This window comes from Hemibagrus wyckioides, linkage group LG27 (genome assembly GCF_019097595.1).
Source record: "Hemibagrus wyckioides isolate EC202008001 linkage group LG27, SWU_Hwy_1.0, whole genome shotgun sequence".
In the NCBI taxonomy this organism is placed as follows: Eukaryota; Metazoa; Chordata; class Actinopteri; order Siluriformes; family Bagridae; genus Hemibagrus; species Hemibagrus wyckioides.
In genome coordinates, this window is record NC_080736.1 from 16,237,059 (window position 1) to 16,257,286 (window position 20,228).

Sequence of the window (20,228 nt, forward strand, 5' to 3'; positions counted from 1 at the left end):
GAAGGGAGGAGGAGGATGATGATGATGATGATCACAGATCTGGAGTGGAGAGAATTTTCTATTAGAATCTATGAACCTCTTTATCACACACACATTTAGACACACACACACATACATATATACACATATCCACAGCTTATTAACAAATTGAAATGAATCAATGAATCATCATTAGTTCATGTATTCTTTATATAAAAGGGGCACCTAAGAGTTTATTGTATAAATAATAGAATGATTTTTATAGCTAGACTTTATAGAGTTATGTTACTGCCTGCTGTGAAATAAAAGCTTTGGAATTAAAATTAAATTTAAATTTTTTAATTAAAAACGGCTCATGAGGTGAGTCTTTTTGATGCGTCACAATTTTTGCTTTCTTGTTATTTTACACCTTGTTTTTTAACGGACGTGCAGAGAGACTGTTGTGTCTCCTGGGATTAATCTGATAATAATATATAGAGAAGTACACACACTCACACACTCTCTCGATGTCACGGAACGAATTTAAGTGCCTCTATGAATCAAAGCAACCCAAATAGTATGATTGGTCTTGGAGCTTGAGATCAATACAGATAGTGAATCTTGACTCAGCTGTCAGTTATCATATGAGCTAACATCAGTCCCTGAGGATCAGTATTGAAGTATCCAAAATAATAATAATAAAAATAATAGTAATAATAATAAAAATAATAGTAATAATAATAATAATAATAATAATAATAATAATTAGTAATTCCATTTCATTTTGTTCCACATCATATAATGTTTTGAAACGTGAATCAAGAAATCAAACAAATTTCCATCAAGGAGCGTAAGTTTAAGTTGTGTAAAATATTGCAACTTAAATTCAGTCAGTCTAATCTATGAATCAGTGAGTCAGAGTCAAAAATGAATCAGTGAGTCAGAGTCAAAAATGAATCAGTGAGTCAAAATTCACAATCAAAATGAATGTGAATATATTATTTTATTACTGGTTGATCTTAATGGTTTCACTGGAACCATGATGTGAGACGGATTTCCCATACAGGTCAATAAATTTGTTTCATGAGTATGAATCTAGGTGAATTGAATACCTTCATCTGAAGAGTCGGACAGTTCGTGGACCTTTGGACCTTCTGTTTCATTTGGCTCGTGTGTGTAATATCTTCCTCTCTTGCAAATGGGCCAGAGGATCAAGACCAAAAGGATAAGTAGCACAAACAGGGCCAACAAACCTGTTAGTGCAAAACACACACACACACAAAGTGACATTTTTACATCACCCAAGATTTCAGAAACAAAACCTCAAAAAGAGCTCTTACCACTCAAAAGGACAACTGGTAACACATCATAAGTGGCATCAGAGGAACCTGAAACAATGTTTAAAAAAATATTAATTAAAAAACTAAAATGTAAACAAACCCATAGTTCTGTCTTTAGGATCTGCAAACAGATCAGAAAACAAAATAACAAAACCAAAACAACAAATAAGAAAACAAAACAACAAAATGGTGAAAAAGACGGGGAGGAGCCGAAGTCTGCCGCTGTTTTCATATGAAATTTAAAGGGGACTGAGACGATCACCAATCTGTGTAGAGTTTATGGAGAATCACAGAAATTTAGGAGGGCTGAGTAGAAATGTTAGGGGGGCTAAAACCCCCTTAAAAATGGCCTAGCGACGCCCAGGAGTAGGAAATTGTGTGTGTAACTTTGTTTCTTGTACATGTGTGGAGTTCTGCGTTCACTAATTTTTTTAGATAGTGCAACTTTAAATCTTATAACAAAGAAAATAACAAACATATATTTATAATAAAGTGGAATTCATTCAACGCTACTGTGAGGAAGGACGTTCATGTGGCGTGATTTTGAATATACTGATAGCGTATCATGGCGTAAAGATTATTTGTGATCTCTAAACACACACTTAAAGAACACAGGAATGTTCTGAAGACCAAACTATTCCAGATTAAAGGATGTAAGGAGCGCTATAAGAGCAGAGCTGTGTTCATACACACACCAATCCACTTTCTACTGCTGCAGCTACTGCTGGACTTCCTGTAGATCCTGAGTGACATAAGAATTCCATTCACAAACTATACCTACCTTTTCCGTTTTGTCTCAATTGTCATTGTGTTTTTGGTTTTGTTATTTTGTTTTGCACTTCTCAGCCACTGTAAGTAGTGATCGCTGTAATTTTAGTCAATTTTGCTGTGATCTACATCTCATCCCCAGGTCAGGATAAATCCTGTTTATTTTACATGCTCATGACTTTAGTTGGACTACAGCTGTATCCACTTTAGATTCCAACACATCTGTATGGTCAGCAAGTGTAAAAGTGTTTGGGTTACCAACAGCTTATAAAACAAACTCAGTTTTATATTAGCATGTACATCAGCCATAACATTATGAGCAGTGAGAGTTGAAGTGATCTCCTCATCATGGCACCTGTTAGTGGGTGGGATTTATTAGGCAGCAAGTCAACATTTTCTATCAAAAGTGGTCCAAGAAAGGAACAGTGGTGAACCAGAGACAGGGTCATGGCGGTCAAGGCTCATTGATGCATGTGGGGAGTGAAGGCTGACCTGTGTGATCCGATCCAACAGACGAGCTACTGTTGCTCAAACTGCTGAAGAAGTTAATGCTGGTTCTGATAGAAAGGGATCAGAATACACAGTGCATCACAGTTTGTTGCACTGACCGGTCAGGGTGCTCAGGTGGTCATAATGTTATGCCTTGTCGGTATAGAGGTGTGTGTAGTGTGTTGTCCATATAATCACCCATCTGAGCTCTGACAGAGGGGGTCATTTGTGCTCCTGCAGTGGAAGCTATGCATGTGTATAATGTAAATTCATATTTATATCATGAATCCCATATACCTTACTGTTTGCTATACTGCACCACATATGGGCACTACATATGTGGTGAATAACATAACTTTGTTATAATGATACATAGTGTATAACTACATAGTGCAGTAGTGTGTAGTGTAGTGCAAAGTAGTGCACTGCAGTGTAGTAATTTTGGGCCCTTATCCAGAGCGACTTACATTTGATCTCATTTTATACCACTGAGCAGTTGTGGGTAAAACGCCTTGCTCAAGGAGCCAGCAGTGGTGTCTCAGTGGACCTGGGATTCAACCTCATGACCTTCTTATCAGTAGTGCAACACTGTGACCACTAAGCTACCACCTTCAGTGCAGTGAAGCTACTTTGCCAAAGATACTCCAGAAACCTGGATCCATCAGCAGCTACAGTCTGAGACCACGTCGCTCTTTTCTTTTAAAATCCTTGAACACAATCAACTATCTCTCTATCTCTCACAGAACAACCTCCAAGATCCCAACCAGTCTGGCTTCAAAGAAGCACATTCCACAGAGACCAAGAAACTACATGCAGCTAGATCACCCAAGCGTTCATCTGTCCTCATCTTCCTTGACCTTTCAGCAGCATCTGACACAGTAAACCACAAGACTCTGTTGTCCACTCACAAAAATCTTGGAATTCATGCTGCAGGGATTGAACATGTGCTGGTGTCCCACAAAGCTCAGTACATAGTCCTCTTTTTTCCTCCCTCTACACACTGCTATGCTGAGGACACTTAACTTACATTGTTTTATCCTCCCCCAAACACCATGGCGTTCTCTTCTTAGAGATCTGGCAGACATATCATGGATATCAGCTCAAGCCCAAAAGAGTTTGACTTATGGTATCCGTAGTATGGGAGCTAGTGAATCAGTATCAATGTATGAATTCGAAGCACTTTTGAACGTCGTTCTGGAGAAAGGCATGCCTAATGCTGTAAATGTAAACATGTTGAGTAACACAGTGTAATGTACAGTGTACTGTAGTGTAGTGTAATGTAATGTAGTGTAGTGTAGTGTAATGTAGTGTAATGTAATGTAATGTAGTGTAGTGTAGTGTAATGTAGTGTAATGTAATGTAGTGTAGTGTAGTGTAATGTAGTGTAATGTAGTGTAATGTAATGTAGTGTAATGTAATGTAGTGTAGTGTAATGTAGTGTAATGTAATGTAGTGTAATGTAATGTAGTGTAGTGTAATGTAGTGTAATGTAGTGTAATGTAATGTAGTGTAGTGTAATGTAGTGTAGTGTAGTGTAATGTAATGTAGTGTAGTGTAGTGTAATGTAGTGTAGTGTAATGTAGTGTAGTGTAGTGTAGTGTAATGTAGTGTAATGTAGTGTAGTGTAATGTAGTGTAGTGTAATGTAGTGTAATGTAGTGTAGTGTAATGTAGTGTAGTGTAATGTAGTGTAGTGTACTGTAGTTGTAGTGTAGTGTAGTGTAGTGTAGTGTAATGTAGTGTATTGTAGTGTAATGTAGTGTAATGTAGTGTAATGTAGTGTATTGTAGTGTAATGTAGTGTAGTGTAATGTAGTGTAGTGTAATGTAGTGTAATGTAGTGTAATGTAGTGTATTGTAGTGTAATGTAGTGTAGTGTAATGTAGTGTAGTGTAATGTAGTGTAATGTAGTGTAGTGTAATGTAATGTAGTGTAATGTAGTGTAGTGTAATGTAGTGTAATGTAGTGTAATGTAGTGTAATGTAATGTAGTGTAGTGTAATGTAGTGTAATGTAGTGTAGTGTAATGTAGTGTAGTGTAATGTAGTGTAATGTAGTGTAATGTAGTGTAATGTAGTGTATTGTAGTGTAATGTAGTGTAGTGTAATGTAGTGTAGTGTAATGTAGTGTAATGTAATATAGTGTAATGTAATGTAGTGTAATGTAGTGTAGTGTAATGTAGTGTAGTGTAGTGTAATGTAGTGTAATGTAATGTAGTGTAATGTAATATAGTGTAATGTAATGTAGTGTAATGTAGTGTAGTGTAATGTAGTGTAGTGTAGTGTAATGTAGTGTAATGTAATGTAGTGTAGTGTAGTGTAGTGTAGTGTATTGTAGTGTAATGTAGTGTAATGTAGTGTAATGTAGTGTATTGTAGTGTAATGTAGTGTAGTGTAATGTAGTGTAGTGTAATGTAGTGTAGTGTAATGTAATGTAGTGTAATGTAATGTAGTGTAATGTAGTGTAGTGTAATGTAGTGTAGTGTAGTGTAATGTAGTGTAATGTAATGTAGTGTAATGTAATATAGTGTAATGTAATGTAGTGTAATGTAGTGTAGTGTAATGTAGTGTAGTGTAGTGTAATGTAGTGTAATGTAATGTAGTGTAGTGTAGTGTAGTGTAGTGTAATGTAGTGTAATGTAGTGTAGTGTAGAGTAGTGTAGTGTAATGTAGTGTAATGTAGTGTAGTGTAATGTAGTGTAGTGTAATGTAGTGTAGTGTAATGTAGTGTAATGTAGTGTAGTGTAATGTAGTGTAGTGTAATGTAGTGTAGTGTACTGTAGTTGTAGTGTAGTGTAATGTAATGTAGTGTAGTGTAGTGTAATGTAGTGTATTGTAGTGTAATGTAGTGTAGTGTAATGTAGTGTATTGTAGTGTAATGTAGTGTAGTGTAATGTAGTGTAGTGTAATGTAGTGTAGTGTACTATAGTGTAGTATAGTGTAGCGTAGTGTATTATAGTGTAGTGTAATGTAGTGTATTATAGTGTAGTATAGTGTAGTGTAGTGTAGTGTACTATAGTGTAGTGTAGTGTAGTGTATTATAGTGTAGTGTAGTGTAGTGTACTATAGTGTAGTGTAGTGTAGTGTAATGTAATGTAGTGTAGTGTAGTGTAATGTAGTGTAATGTAATGTAGTGTAGTGTAGTGTAATGTAGTGTAATGTAATGTAGTGTAGTGTAGTGTAATGTAATGTAGTGTAATGTAGTGTAGTGTAGTGTAATGTAGTGTAATGTAATGTAGTGTAGTGTACTGTAGTGTAGTGTAGTGTAGTGTAGTGTATTATAGTGTAGTGTAGTGTACTATAGTGTAGTGCAGTGTAGTGTATTATAGTGTAGTGTTTTGTAGTGTACTATAGTGTAGTATAGTGTAGTGTACTATAGTGTAGTGTAGTGTAGTGTAGTGTATTATAGTGTAGTGTAGTGTACTAAAGTGTAGTGTAGTGTAGTGTATTATAGTGTAGTGTAGTGTAGTCTAGTATAGTGTACTGTAGTGTACTATAGTGTAGTATAGTGTAGTGCACTATAGTGTAGTGTAGTGTAGTGTAGTGTAGTGTACTATAGTGTAGTATAGTGTAGTGTACTATAGTGTAGTATAGTGTAGTGTACTATAGTGTAGTGTACTATAGTGTAGTGTAGTGTACTATAGTGTAGTATAGTGTAGTGTACTATAGTGTAGTGTAGTTTAGTGTAGTGTATTATAGTGTAGTGTAGTGTAGTGTATTATAGTGTAGTGTAGTGTAGTGTTCTATAGTGTAGTGTAGTGTATTATAGTGTAGTGTAGTGTAGTGTATTGTAGAGTAGTGTAGTGTAGTGTACTGTAGTGTACTATAGTGTAGTATAGTGTACTATAGTGTAGTGTAGTGTAGAGTATTGTAGTGTACTATAGTGTAGTGTACTATAGTGTAGTGTAGTGTATTATAGTGTAGTGTAGTGTACTATAGTGTAGTGTAGTGTAGTGTAGTGTACTATAGTGTAGTGTAGTGTAGTGTACTATAGTGTAGTGTAGTGTAGTGTACTATAGTGTAGTGTAGTGTACTATATTGTAGTGTAGTGTAGTGTATTATAGTGTAGTGTAGTATAGTGTATTGTAGTGTACTATAGTGTAGTGTAGTGTAGTGTAGTGTACTGTAGTGTACTTTAGTGTAGTATAGTGTAGTGTACTATAGTGTAGTGTAGTGTAGTGTAGTGTAGTGTAGTGTATTATAGTGTAGTGTAGTGTAGTGTAGTGTAGTGTAGTATAGTGAACTGTAGTGTAGTGTACTATAGTGTAGTATAGTGTAGTGTACTATAGTGTAGTGTAGTCTAGTGTAGTATAGTGCAGTGTACTATAGTGTAGTGTAGTGTAGTGTAGTGTACTATAGTGTAGTATAGTGTAGTGTAGTGTAGTGCATTATAGTGTAGTGTAGTGTAGTGAATTATAGTGTAGTGTAGAGTAGTGTACTATAGTGTAGTGTATTATAGTGTAGTGTAGTGTAGTGTACTATAGTGTAGTGTAGTGTAGTGTATTATAGTGTAGTGTAGTGTACTACAGTGTAGTGTAGTGTAGTGTACTATAGTGTAGAGTATTGTAGTGTACTATAGTGTAGTGTACTATAGAGTAGTGTAGTGTATTATAGTGTAGTGTAGTGTACTACAGTGTAGTGTAGTGTACTATAGTGTAGTGTAGTGTAGAGTATTGTAGTGTACTATAGTGTAGTGTACTATAGTGTAGTGTACTATAATGAAGTGTAGTGTATTATAGTGTAGTGTAGTGTACTACAGTGTAGTGTAGTGTACTATAGTGTAGTGTACTATAGTGTAGTGTAGTGTATTATAGTGTAGTGTAGTGTACTACAGTGTAGTGTAGTGTAGTATACTATAGTGTAGTGTAGTGTAGAGTATTGTAGTGTACTATAGTGTAGTGCAGTGTATTATAGTGTAGTGTAGTGTAGTGTAGTGTACTATAGTGTAGTGTACTATAGTGTAGTGTAGTGTATTATAGTGTAGTGTAGTGTACTACAGTGTAGTGTTGTGTAGTGAACTATAGTGTAGTGTAGTGTAGAGTATTGTAGTGTACTATAGTGTAGTGTAGTGTATTATAGTGTAGCGTAGTGTAGTGTACTTCAGTGTAGTGTAGTGTAGTGTAGTGTACTATAGTGTAGTGTAGTGTAGAGTATTGTAGTGTACTATAGTGTAGTGTACTATAGTGTAGTGTAGTGTATTATAGTGTAGTGTAGTGTACTATAGTGTAGTGTAGTGTAGAGTATTGTAGTGTACTATAGTGTAGTGTACTATAGTGTAGTGTAGTGTATTATAGTGTAGTGTAGTGTACTATAGTGTAGTGTAGTGTAGTGTACTATAGTGTAGTGAATTGTACTATATTGTAGTGTACTATAGTGTATTGTAGTGTAGTGTAGTATAGTGTAGTGTAGTGTACTATAGTGTAGTGTAGTGTAGTGTACTATAGTGTAGTGTAGTGTAGTGTAGTGTATTATAGTGTAGTGTAGTGTAGTGTAGTGTACTATAGTGTAGTGTAGTGTAGTGTATTATAGTGTAGTGTAGTATAGTGTACTGTAGTGTACTATAGTGTAGTATAGTGTAGTGTAGTGTAGTGTAGTGTAGTGTATTATAGTGTAGTGTAGTGTAGTGTAGTATAGTGTACTGTAGTGTACTATAGTGTAGTGTAGTGTAGTGTATTATAGTGTAGTGTAGTGTACTGTAGTGTAGTGTACTATAGTGTAGTATAGTGTAGTGTACTATAGTGTAGTGTAGTGTAGTGTAGTGTACTATAGTGTAGTGTAGTGTACTATAGTGTAGTATAGTGTAGTGTACTATAGTGTAGTTTAGTGTACTATAGTGTAGTATAGTGTAGTGTACTATAGTGTAGTGTAGTGTAGTGTAGTGTATTATAGTGTAGTGTAGTGTACTATAGTGCAGTGTAGTGTAGTGTATTATAGTGTAGTGTAGTGTAGTGTACTGTAGTGTACTATAGTGTAGTATAGTGTAGTGTAGTGTAGTGAATTATAGTGTAGTGTAGTGAACTATAGTGTATTATAGTGTAGTGTAGTGTACTATAGTGTAATGTAGTGTATGCTCCATGTACTCACTCCTATCAGTCACATGTGTTCCTGAAGTGACAGTTGAAAGTCCGAGAGAATGGTTTACTGGTGATGCTGTAGACAGAATAAACACCAGTGAGGACACAGACTGCATTATAGTCCAGACCACAATACACAACACAGACAAACACACACACACTTAGTGTATTGTAGTGTACTATAGTGTATTGTACTGTACTATAGTGTAGTGTAGTGTAATGTAGTGTAAGGTAGTGTAGTGTAGTGTAGAGTATTGTAGTGTACTATAGAGTAGTGTACTATAGTGTAGTGTACTATAGTGTAGTGTAGTGTAGTATAATGTAGTGTAGTGTAGTGTACTACAGTGTAGTGTAGTGTAGTGTACTATAGTGTAGTGTAGTGTATTATAGTGTAGTGTAGTGTACTACAGTGTAGTGTAGTGTAGTGTACTATAGTGTAGTGTAGTGTAGAGTATTGTAGTGTACTATAGTGTAGTGTAGTGTATTATAGTGTAGCGTAGTGTAGTGTACTTCAGTGTAGTGTAGTGTAGTGCAGTATAGTGTAGTGTAGTGTATTATCGTGTAGTGTAGTGTACTACAGTGTAGTGTAGTGTAGTGTACTATAGTGTAGTGTAGTGTAGAGTATTGTAGTGTACTATAGTGTAGTGTACTATAGTGTATTATAGTGTAGTGTAGTATAGTGTACTGTAGTGTACTATAGTGTAGTGTAGTGTAGTGTAGTGTACTGTAGTGTACTTTAGTGTAGTATAGCGTAGTGTGCTATAGTGTAGTGTAGTGTAGTGTATTATAGTGTAGTGTAGTGTAGTGTAGTGTACTATAGTGTAGTGTAGTGTAGTGTACTATAGTGTAGTGTAGTGTATTATAGTGTAGTGTAGTGTACTATAGTGTAGTGTAGTGTAGTGTACTATAGTGTAGTGTAGTGTACTATATTGTAGTGTAGTGTAGTGTATTATAGTGTAGTGTAGTATAGTGTACTGTAGTGTACTATAGTGTAGTATAGTGTAGTGTAGTGTACTGTAGTGTACTTTAGTGTAGTATAGTGTAGTGTATTATAGTGTAGTGTAGTGTGGTATAGTGTACTGTAGTGTACTATAGTGTAGTGTAGTGTAGTGTACTATAGTGTACTGTAGTGTACTATAGTGTAGTATAGTGTAGTGTACTATAGTGTAGTGTATTATAGTGTAGTGTAGTTTAGTGTAGTGTACTATAGTGTACTGTAGTGTACTATAGTGTAGTATAGTGTAGTGTACTATAGTGTAGTGTAGTGTACTATAGTGTAGTATAGTGTAGTGTACTATAGTGTAGTGTAGTGTACTATAGTGTAGTGTACTATAGTGTAGTGTAGTGTATTATAGTGTAGTGTACTATAGTGTAGTGTAGTGTAGTGTATTATAGTGTAGTGTAGTGTAGTGTAATGTAGTGTAGTGTAGTGTACTATAGTGTAGTTTAGTGTACTATAGTGTACTATAGTGTAGTGTAGTGTAGTGTATTATAGTGTAGTGTAGTGTAGTGTATTATAGTGTAGTGTAGTGTAGTGTACTATAGTGCAGTGTAGTGTAGTGTACTATAGTGTAGTGTAGTGTACTGTAGTGTACTATAGTGTAGTATAGTGTAGTGTAGTGAATTATAGTGTAGTGTAGTGTACTATAGTGTATTATAGTGTAGTGTAGTGTACTATAGTGTAGTGTAGTGTATGCTCCATGTACTCACTCCTATCAGTCACATGTGTTCCTGAAGTGACAGTTGAAAGTCCGAGTGAATGGTTTACTGGTGATGCTGTAGACAGAATAAACACCAGTGAGGACACAGACTGCATTATAGTCCAGACCACAATACACAACACAGACAAACACACACACACTTAGTGTATTGTAGTGTACTATAGTGTATTGTACTGTACTATAGTGTAGTGTAGTGTAATGTAGTGTAGTGTAGTGTAGTGCAATGTAGTGTAAGGTAGTGTAGTGTAGTGTAGAGTATTGTAGTGTACTATAGTGTAGTGTACTATAGTGTAGTGTAGTGTATTATAGTGTAGTGTAGTGTAGTGTACTACAGTGTAGTGTAGTGTAGTGTACTATAGTGTAGTGTAGTGTATTATAGTGTAGTGTAGTGTAGTGTAGTGTACTACAGTGTAGTGTAGTGTAGTGTACTATAGTGTAGTGTAGTGTATTATAGTGTAGTGTAGTGTAGTGTACTACAGTGTAGTGTAGTGTAGTGTACTATAGTGTAGTGTAGTGTAGAGTATTGTAGTGTACTATAGTGTAGTGTAGTGTATTATAGTGTAGCGTAGTGTAGTGTACTTCAGTGTAGTGTAGTGTAGTGTACTATAGTGTAGTGTAGTGTAGTGTATTATAGTGTAGTGTAGTATAGTGTACTGTAGTGTACTATAGTGTAGTGTAGTGTAGTGTAGTGTAGTGTACTGTAGTGTACTTTAGTGTAGTATAGTGTAGTGTACTATAGTGTAGTGTAGTGTAGTGTATTATAGTGTAGTGTAGTGTAGTATAGTGTAGTATAGTGTAGTGTACTATAGTGTAGTGTAGTGTAGTGTAGTGTAGTGTATTATAGTGTAGTGTAGTGTACTATAGTGTAGTGTAGTGTAGTGTACTATAGTGTAGTGTAGTGTAGTGTAGTGTATTATAGTGTAGTGTAGTGTAGTGTAGTGTACTATAGTGTAGTGTAGTGTAGTGTACTATAGTGTAGTGTAGTGTACTATATTGTAGTGTAGTGTAGTGTATTATAGTGTAGTGTAGTATAGTGTAGTGTAGTGTAGTGTACTGTAGTGTACTTTAGTGTAGTATAGTGTAGTGTACTATAGTGTAGTGTAGTGTAGTGTAGTGTATTATAGTGTAGTGTAGTGTAGTGTGGTATAGTGTACTGTAGTGTACTATAGTGTAGTGTAGTGTAGTGTACTATAGTGTACTGTAGTGTACTATAGTGTAGTATAGTGTAGTGTACTATAGTGTAGTGTAGTGTAGTGTATTATAGTGTAGTGTAGTGTAGTGTAGTGTACTATAGTGTACTGTAGTGTACTATAGTGTAGTATAGTGTAGTGTACTATAGTGTAGTGTAGTGTACTATAGTGTAGTATAGTGTAGTGTACTATAGTGTAGTGTAGTGTACTATAGTGTAGTGTACTATAGTGTAGTGTAGTGTAGTGTATTATAGTGTAGTGTACTATAGTGTAGTGTAGTGTAGTGTATTATAGTGTAGTGTAGTGTAGTGTACTATAGTGTAGTGTAGTGTAGTGTATTATAGTGTAGTGTAGTGTACTATAGTGTAGTGTAGTGTATTATAGTGTAGTGTAGTGTAGTGTACTATAGTGTAGTGTAGTGTAGTGTACTATAGTGTAGTGAAGTGTAGTGTACTACAGTGTAGTGTAGTGTAGTGTATTATAGAGTAGTGTAGTGTAGTGTTCTATAGTGTAGTGTAGTGTATTATAGTGTAGTGTAGTGTAGTGTACTATAGTGTAGTGTAGTGTAGTGTACTATAGTGTAGTGAAGTGTAGTGTACTGTAGTGTACTATAGTGTAGTATAGTGTAGTGTAGTGTAGTGTATTATAGTGTAGTGTAGTGTACTATAGTGTAATGTAGTGTATGCTCCATGTACTCACTCCTATCAGTCACATGTGTTCCTGAAGTGACAGTTGAAAGTCCGAGTGAATGGTTTTCTGGTGATGCTGTAGACAGAATCAACACCAGTGAGGACACAGACTGCATTATAGTCCAGACCACAATACACAACACAGACAAACACACACACACTTAGTGTATTGTAGTGTACTATAGTGTATTGTACTGTACTATAGTGTAATGTAGTGTAGATTAGTGTAGTGTAGTTTAGTGTAGTGTACTATAGTGTAGTGTAGTGTATTATAGTGTAGTGTAGTGTAATGTAGTGTTGTGTAATGTAGTGTAGTGTAATGTAGTGTAGTGTAGTGTAGTGTAGTGTAATGTAGTGTAGTGTAGTGTAGTGTAGTGTAATGTAGTGTAGTGTAATGTAATGTAGTGTAGTGTAGTCTAGTGTAGTGTAGTGTAGTGTAGTGTAGTGTAATGTAGTGTAGTGTAGTGTAGTGTAGTGTAATGTAGTGTAGTGTAGTGTAGTGTAGTGTAGTGAAATGTAGTGTAGTGTAGAGTAGTGTAGTGTAATGTAGTGTAATGTAGTGTAGTGTAGTGTAATGAAGTGAAATGTAATGTAGTGTAATGTAATATAGTGTAATCTAATGTAGTGTAATGTAGTGTAGTGTAATGTAGTGTAGTGTAGTGTAATGTAGTGTAGTGTAGTGTAATGTAATGTAGTGTAGTGTAGTGTAGTGTAGTGTAATGTAGTGTAATGTAGTGTAATGTAGTGTAGTGTAGTGTAATGTAGTGTAATGTAGTGTAGTGTAGTGTAATGTAGTGTAGTGTAGTGTAATGTAGTGTAATGTAGTGTAGTGTAGTGTAATGTAGTGTAATGTAGTGTAGTGTAGAGAAGTGCAGTGTAGTGTAGTGTAATGTAATGTAATGTAGTGTATTGTACTGTACTGTAGTGTAATGTAGTGTAGATTAGTGTAGTGTAGTTTAGTGTAGTGTACTATAGTGTAGTGAAGTGTACTATAGTGTAGTGTAGTGTATTATAGTGTAGTGTAGTGTAGTGTACTATAGTGTATTGTAGTGTACTATAGTGTAATGTAGTGTAGATTAGTGTAGTGTAGTTTAGTGTACTATAGTGTAGTGTAGTGTAGTTTAGTGTACTATAGTGTAGTGTAGTGTAGAGTATTGTAGTGTACTATAGTGTATTATAGTGTAGTGTAGTGTACTATAGTGTAGTGTAGTGTAGAGTATTGTAGTGTACTATAGTGTAGTGTAGTGTATTATAGTGTAGTGTAGTGTAGTGTACTACAGTGTAGTGTAGTGTAGTGTACTATAGTGTAGTGTAGTGTAGAGTATTGTAGTGTACTATAGTGTAGTGTATTATAGTGTAGTGTAGTGTACTACAGTGTAGTGTAGTGTAGTGTACTATAGTGTAGTGTAGTGTAGAGTATTGTAGTGTACTATAGTGTAGTGTAGTGTATTATAGTGTAGAGTAGTGTAGTGTACTACAGTGTAGTGTAGTGTAGTATAGTGTAGTGTACTATAGTGTAGTGTACTATAGTGTAGTGTAGTGTATTATAGTGTAGTGTAGTGTAGTGTACTATAGTGTAGTATAGTGTAGTGTACTATAGTGTAGTGTAGTGTAGTGTAGTCTATTATAGTGTAGTGTAGTGTAGTGTAGTGTACTATAGTGTAGTGTAGTGTATCATAGTGTAGTGTAGTGTAGTGTAGTGTAGTGCAGTGTACTGTAGTGTACTATAGTGTAGTATAGTGTAGTGTACTATAGTGTAGTGTTGTGTAGTGTAGTGTATTATAGTGTAGTGTAGTGTAGTGTACTATAGTGTAGTGTAGTGTATTATAGTGTAGTGTAGTGTAGTGTAGTGTAGTGTACTATAGTGTAGTGTAGTGTATTATAGTGTAGTGTAGTGTAGTGTACTATAGTGTAGTATAGTGTAGTGTACTATAGTGTAGTGTAGTGTAGTGTAGTGTATTATAGTGTAGTGTAGTGTAGTGTAGTGTAGTGCAGTGTACTGTAGTGTACTATAGTGTAGTATAGTGTAGTGTACTATAGTGTAGTGTAGTGTAGTGTATTATAGTGTAGTGTAGTGTAGTGTACTATAGTGTAGTGTAGTGTATTATAGTGTACTATAGTGTAGTATAGTGTAGTGTACTATAGTGTAGTGTACTATAGTGTAGTGTACTATAGTGTAGTGTAGTGTATTATAGTGTAGTGTTGTGTAGTGTAGTGCAGTGTACTGTAGTGTACTATAGTGTAGTATAGTGTAGTGTACTATAGTGTAGTGTAGTGTATTATAGTGTGGTGTAGTGTTGTGTACTATAGTATAGTGTAGTGTAGTGTACTATAGTGTAGTGTAGTGTAGTGTATTATAGTGTAGTGTAGTGTAGTTTAGTGTAGTATAGTGTAGTGTACTATAGTGTAGTGTAGTGTAGTGTAGTGTATTATAGTGTAGTGTAGTGTAGTGTGGTATAGTGTACTGTAGTGTACTATAGTGTAGTGTAGTGTACTATAGTGTACTGTAGTGTACTATAGTGTAGTATAGTGTAGTGTACTATAGTGTAGTGTAGTGTAGTGTAGTGTATTATAGTGTAGTGTAGTGTAGTGTAGTGTACTATAGTGTACTGTAGTGTACTATAGTGTAGTATAGTGTAGTGTACTATAGTGTAGTATAGTGTAATGTACTATAGTGTAGTGTAGTGTACTATAGTTTAGTGTAGTGTAGTGTAGTGTATTATAGTGTAGTGTACTATAGTGTAGTGTAGTGTATTATAGTGTAGTGTAGTGTAGTGTACTATAGTGTAGTGTAGTGTATTGTATTATAGTGTAGTGTAGTGTAGTGTACTATAGTGTAGTGTAGTGTAGTGTATTATAGTGTAGTGTAGTGTAGTGTACTATAGTGTAGTGTAGTGTATTATAGTGTAGTGTAGTGTAGTGTACTATAGTGTAGTGTAGTGTAGTGTATTATAGTGTAGTGTAGTGTAGAGTACTACAGTGTAGTGTAGTGTAGTGTATTATAGAGTAGTGTAGTGTAGTGTTCTATAGTGTAGTGTAGTGTATTATAGTGTAGTGTAGTGTAGTGTTCTGTAGTGTAGTGTAGTGTAGTGTAGTGTACTATAGTGTAGTGAAGTGTAGTGTACTGTAGTGTACTATAGTGCAGTATAGTGTAGTGTAGTGTAGTGTATTATAGTGTAGTGTAGTGTACTATAGTGTAATGTAGTGTATGCTCCATGTACTCACTCCTATCAGTCACATGTGTTCCTGAAGTGACAGTTGAAAGTCCGAGTGAATGGTTTACTGGTGATGCTGTAGACAGAATAAACACCAGTGAGGACACAGACTGCATTATAGTCCAGACCACAATACACAACACAGACAAACACACACACACTTAGTGTATTGTAGTGTACTATAGTGTATTGTAGAGTACTATAGTGTAATGTAGTGTAGTTTAGTGTAGTGTAGTTTAGTGAAGTGTTCTATAGTGTAGTGTAGTGTATTATAGTGTAGTATAGTGTAGTGTACTATAGTGTAGTGTAGTGTACTATAGTGTAGTATAGTGTAGTGTACTATAGTGTAGTGTAGTGTAGTGAAGAGTATTATAGTGTAGTGTAGTGTAGTGTAGTGTACTATAGTGTAGTATAGTGTAGTGTACTATAGTGTAGTATAGTGTAGTGTACTATAGTGTAGTGTAGTGTAGTGTAGTGTATTATAGTGTAGTGTACTATAGTGTAGTGTAGTGTATTATAGTGTAGTGTAGTGTAATGTAATGTAGTGTAGTGTAGTGTAGTGTAGTGTAGTGTAGTGTAGTGTAGTGTAGTGTAATGTAGTGTAGTGTACTGTAATGTAGTGTAGTGTAGTGTAGTGTAATGTAGTGTAATGTAGTGTAGTGTAGAGTAGTGTAGTGTAATGAAGTGAAATGTAATGTAGTGTAATGTAATATAGTGTAATCTAATGTAGTGTAATGTAGTGTAGTGTAGTGTAATGTAATGTAATGTAGTGTAGTGTAGTGTAGTGTAGTGTAATGTAGTGTAGTGTAATGTAATGTAGTGTAGTGTAGTGTAGTGTAGTGTAATGTAGTGTAGTGTAGTGTAATGTAGTGTAATGTAGTGTAGTGTAGTGTAGTGTAATGTAGTGTAGTGTAGTGTAGTGTAATGTAGTGTAATGTAGTGTAGTGTAGTGTAGTGTAGTGTAATGTAGTGTAGTGTAATGTAGTGTAATGTAGTGTAGTGTAGTGTAATGTAGTGTAGTGTAGTGTAGTGTAATGTAGTGTAGTGTAGTGTAGTGTAATGTAGTGTAGTGTAATGTAGTGTAGTGTAGTGTAGTGTAATGTAGTGTAGATTAGTGTAGTGTAGTTTAGTGTAGTGTACTATAGTGTAGTGAAGTGTACTATAGTGTAGTGTAGTGTATTATAGTGTAGTGTAGTGTAGTGTACTATAGTGTATTGTAGTGTACTATAGTGTAATGTAGTGTAGATTAGTGTAGTGTAGTTTAGTGTACTATAGTGTAGTGTAGTGTAGAGTATTGTAGTGTACTATAGTGTATTATAGTGTAGTGTAGTGTACTATAGTGTACTATAGTGTAGTGTAGCGTAGTGTAGTGTACTACAGTGTAGTGTAGTGTAGTGTACTATAGTGTAGTGTACTATAGTGTAGTGTATTATAGTGTAGTGTAGTGTAGTGTACTATAGTGTAGTATAGTGTACTGTACTATAGTGTAGTGTAGTGTAGTGTATTATAGTGTAGTGTAGTGTAGTGTACTATAGTGTAGTATAGTGTAGTGTACTATAGTGTAGTGTAGTGTAGTGTAGTGTATTATAGTGTAGTGTACTATAGTGTAGTGTAGTGTATTATAGTGTAGTGTAGTGTAGTGTACTATAGTGTAGTGTAGTGTAGTTTAGTGTAGTGTAGTTTCGTGAAGTGTTCTATAGTGTAGTGTAGTGTATTATAGTGTAGTATAGTGTAGTGTACTATAGTGTAGTGTAGTGTACTATAGTGTAGTGTAGTGTACTATAGTGTAGTATAGTGTAGTGTACTATAGTGTAGTGTAGTGTAGTGTAGTGTATTATAGTGTAGTGTAGTGTATTATAGTGTAGTGTAGTGTAGTGTACTATAGTGTAGTATAGTGTAGTGTACTATAGTGTAGTATAGTGTAGTGTACTATAGTGTAGTGTAGTGTAGTGTAGTGTATTATAGTGTAGTGTACTATAGTGTAGTGTAGTGTATTATAGTGTAGTGTAGTGTAGTGTACTATAGTGTAGTGTAGTGTATTATAGTGTAGTGTAGTGTAATGTAATGTAGTGTAGTGTAGTGTAGTGTAGTGTAGTGTAGTGTAATGTAGTGTAGTGTAGTGTAATGTAGTGTAGTGTAGTGTAGTGTAATGTAGTGTAATGTAGTGTAGTGTAGAGTAGTGTAGTGTAATGTAGTGTAATGTAGTGTAGTGTAGTGTAATGAAGTGAAATGTAATGTAGTGTAATGTAATATAGTGTAATCTAATGTAGTGTAGTTTAGTGTACTATAGTGTAGTGTAGTGTAGTGTAGTATAGTGTAGTGTACTATAGTGTAGTGTACTATAGTGTAGTGTAGTGTATTATAGTGTAGTGTAGTGTAGTGTACTATAGTGTAGTATAGTGTAGTGTACTATAGTGTAGTGTAGTGTAGTGTATTATAGTGTAGTGTAGTGTAGTGTAGTGTAGTGTACTATAGTGTAGTGTAGTGTATTATAGTGTAGTGTAGTGTAGTGCAGCGTACTGTAGTGTACTATAGTGTAGTATAGTGTAGTGTACTATAGTGTAGTGTTGTGTAGTGTAGTGTATTATAGTGTACTATAGTGTAGTGTAGTGTATTATAGTGTAGTGTAGTGTAGTGTACTATAGTGTAGTATAGTGTAGTGTACTATAGTGTAGTGTAGTGTAGTGTATTATAGTGTAGTGTAGTGTAGTGTAGTGTAGTGTAGTGTACTATAGTGTAGTGTAGTGTATTATAGTGTAGTGTAGTGTAGTGCAGTGTACTGTAGTGTACTATAGTGTAGTATAGTGTAGTGTACTATAGTGTAGTGTTGTGTAGTGTATTATAGTGTAGTGTAGTGTAGTGTAGTGTATTATAGTGTAATGTAGTGTAGTGTAGTATAGTGTAGTGTACTATAGTGTAGTGTACTATAGTGTAGTGTAGTGTATTATAGTGTAGTGTAGTGTAGTGTACTATAGTGTAGTATAGTGTAGTGTACTATAGTGTAGTGTAGTGTAGTGTAGTGTAGTGTATTATAGAGTAGTGTAGTGTAGTGTAGTGTACTATAGTGTAGTGTAGTGTATTATAGTGTAGTGTAGTGTAGTGTAGTGCAGTGTACTGTAGTGTACTATAGTATAGTATAGTGTAGTGTACTATAGTGTAGTGTAGTGTAGTGTATTATAGTGTAGTGTAGTGTACTATAGTGTAGTATAGTGTAGTGTACTATAGTGTAGTATAGTGTAGTGTACTATAGTGTAGTGTAGTGTATTATAGTGTAGTGTACTATAGTGTAGTGTAGTGTAGTGTATTATAGTGTAGTGTAGTGTACTATAGTGTAGTGTAATGTAGTGTAGTGTATTATAGTGTAGTGTAGTGTAGTGTAGTGTACTATAGTGTAGTGTAGTGTATTATAGTGTAGTGTAGTGTAGTGTATTATAGTGTAGTGTAGTGTATTATAGTGTAGTGTAGTGTTCTATAGTGTAGTGTAGTGTAGTGTAGTGTAGTGTAGAGTAGTGTAGTGTAGTGTAGTGTACTGTAGTGTACTATAGTGTAGTATAGTGTAGTGTAGTGTAGTGTATTATAGTGTAGTGTAGTGTACTATAGTGTATTATAGTGTAGTGTAGTGTAGTGTATTATAGTGTAGTGTAGTGTAGTGTAGTATAGTGTACTGTAGTGTACTATAGTGTATTATAGTGTAGTGTAGTGTAGTGTACTATAGTGTAGTGTAGTGTAGTGTATTATAGTGTAGTGTAGTGTAGTGTACTATAGTGTAGTATAGTGTAGTGTACTATAGTGTAGTGTAGTGTACTATAGTGTAGTAGAGTGTAGTGTACTATAGTGTAGTGTAGTGTAGTGTAGTGTATTATAGTGTAGTGTAGTGTATTATAGTGTAGTGTAGTGTAGTGTACTATAGTGTAGTATAGTGTAGTGTACTATAGTGTAGTATAGTGTAGTGTACTATAGTGTAGTGTAGTGTAGTGTAGTGTATTATAGTGTAGTGTACTATAGTGTAGTGTAGTGTAGTGTATTATAGTGTAGTGTAGTGTAGTGTACTATAGTGTAGTGTAGTGTAGTGTATTATAGTGTAGTGTAGTGTAGTGTTCTATAGTGTAGTGTAGTGTAGTGTACTATAGTGTAGTGTAGTGTAGTGTAGTGTAGTGTAGAGTAGTGTAGTGTAGTGTAGTGTAGTGTACTGTAGTGTACTATAGTGTAGTATAGTGTAGTGTAGTGTAGTGTATTATAGTGTAGTGTAGTGTACTATAGTGTAATGTAGTGTATGCTCCATGTACTCACTCCTATCAGTCACATGTGTTCCTGAAGTGACAGTTGAAAGTCCGAGTGAATGGTTTTCTGGTGGTGCTGTAGACAGAATAAACACCAGTGAGGACACAGACTGCATTATAGTCCAGACCACAATACACAACACAGACAAACACACACACACTTAGTGTATTGTAGTGTACTATACTGTATTGTAGTGTACTATAGTGTATCGTAGTGTACTATAGTGTAATGTAGTGTAGTGTAGTTTAGTGTAGTGTACTATAGTGTAGTGTAGTGTAATGTAGTGTAGTGTAATGTAGTGTAGTGTAGTGTAGTGTAATGTAGTGAAGTGTAGTGTAATGTAGTGTAGTGTAGTGTAGTGTAATGTAGTGTAGTGTAATGTAGTGTAGTGTAGTGTAGTGTAGAGTATTGTAGTATACTATAGTGTAGTGTGGTGTATTATAGTGTAGCGTAGTGTAGTGTACTACAGTGTAGTGTAGTGTAGTGTAGTATAGTGTAGTGTACTAT

General features: G+C 35.0%; 1 long non-coding RNA gene across 2 annotated transcripts in view; it reads right to left on the reverse strand.

The window, feature by feature from the left end:
- The window catches only part of LOC131347333 (uncharacterized), a 22,815-nt gene extending 3,019 nt beyond the window's left edge, over positions 1-19,796 (reverse strand). The window contains exons 1-6 of one of the 2 annotated variants that reach the window (XR_009203751.1): positions 19,731-19,745; positions 10,336-10,401; positions 8,636-8,701; positions 1,299-1,346; positions 1,071-1,211; positions 1-39 (exon numbers count right to left, since the gene is read on the reverse strand). The exon at positions 1-39 is cut by the window's left edge and continues 3,019 nt beyond it. This is a non-coding gene — a long non-coding RNA (uncharacterized LOC131347333). Of the gene's footprint in view, positions 40-1,070; positions 1,212-1,298; positions 1,347-8,635; positions 8,702-10,335; positions 10,402-19,730 lie in introns of both variants that reach the window. The other variant, XR_009203750.1, reaches the window with a different exon arrangement.
- Between the last annotated feature and the right edge of the window lie 432 nt (positions 19,797-20,228).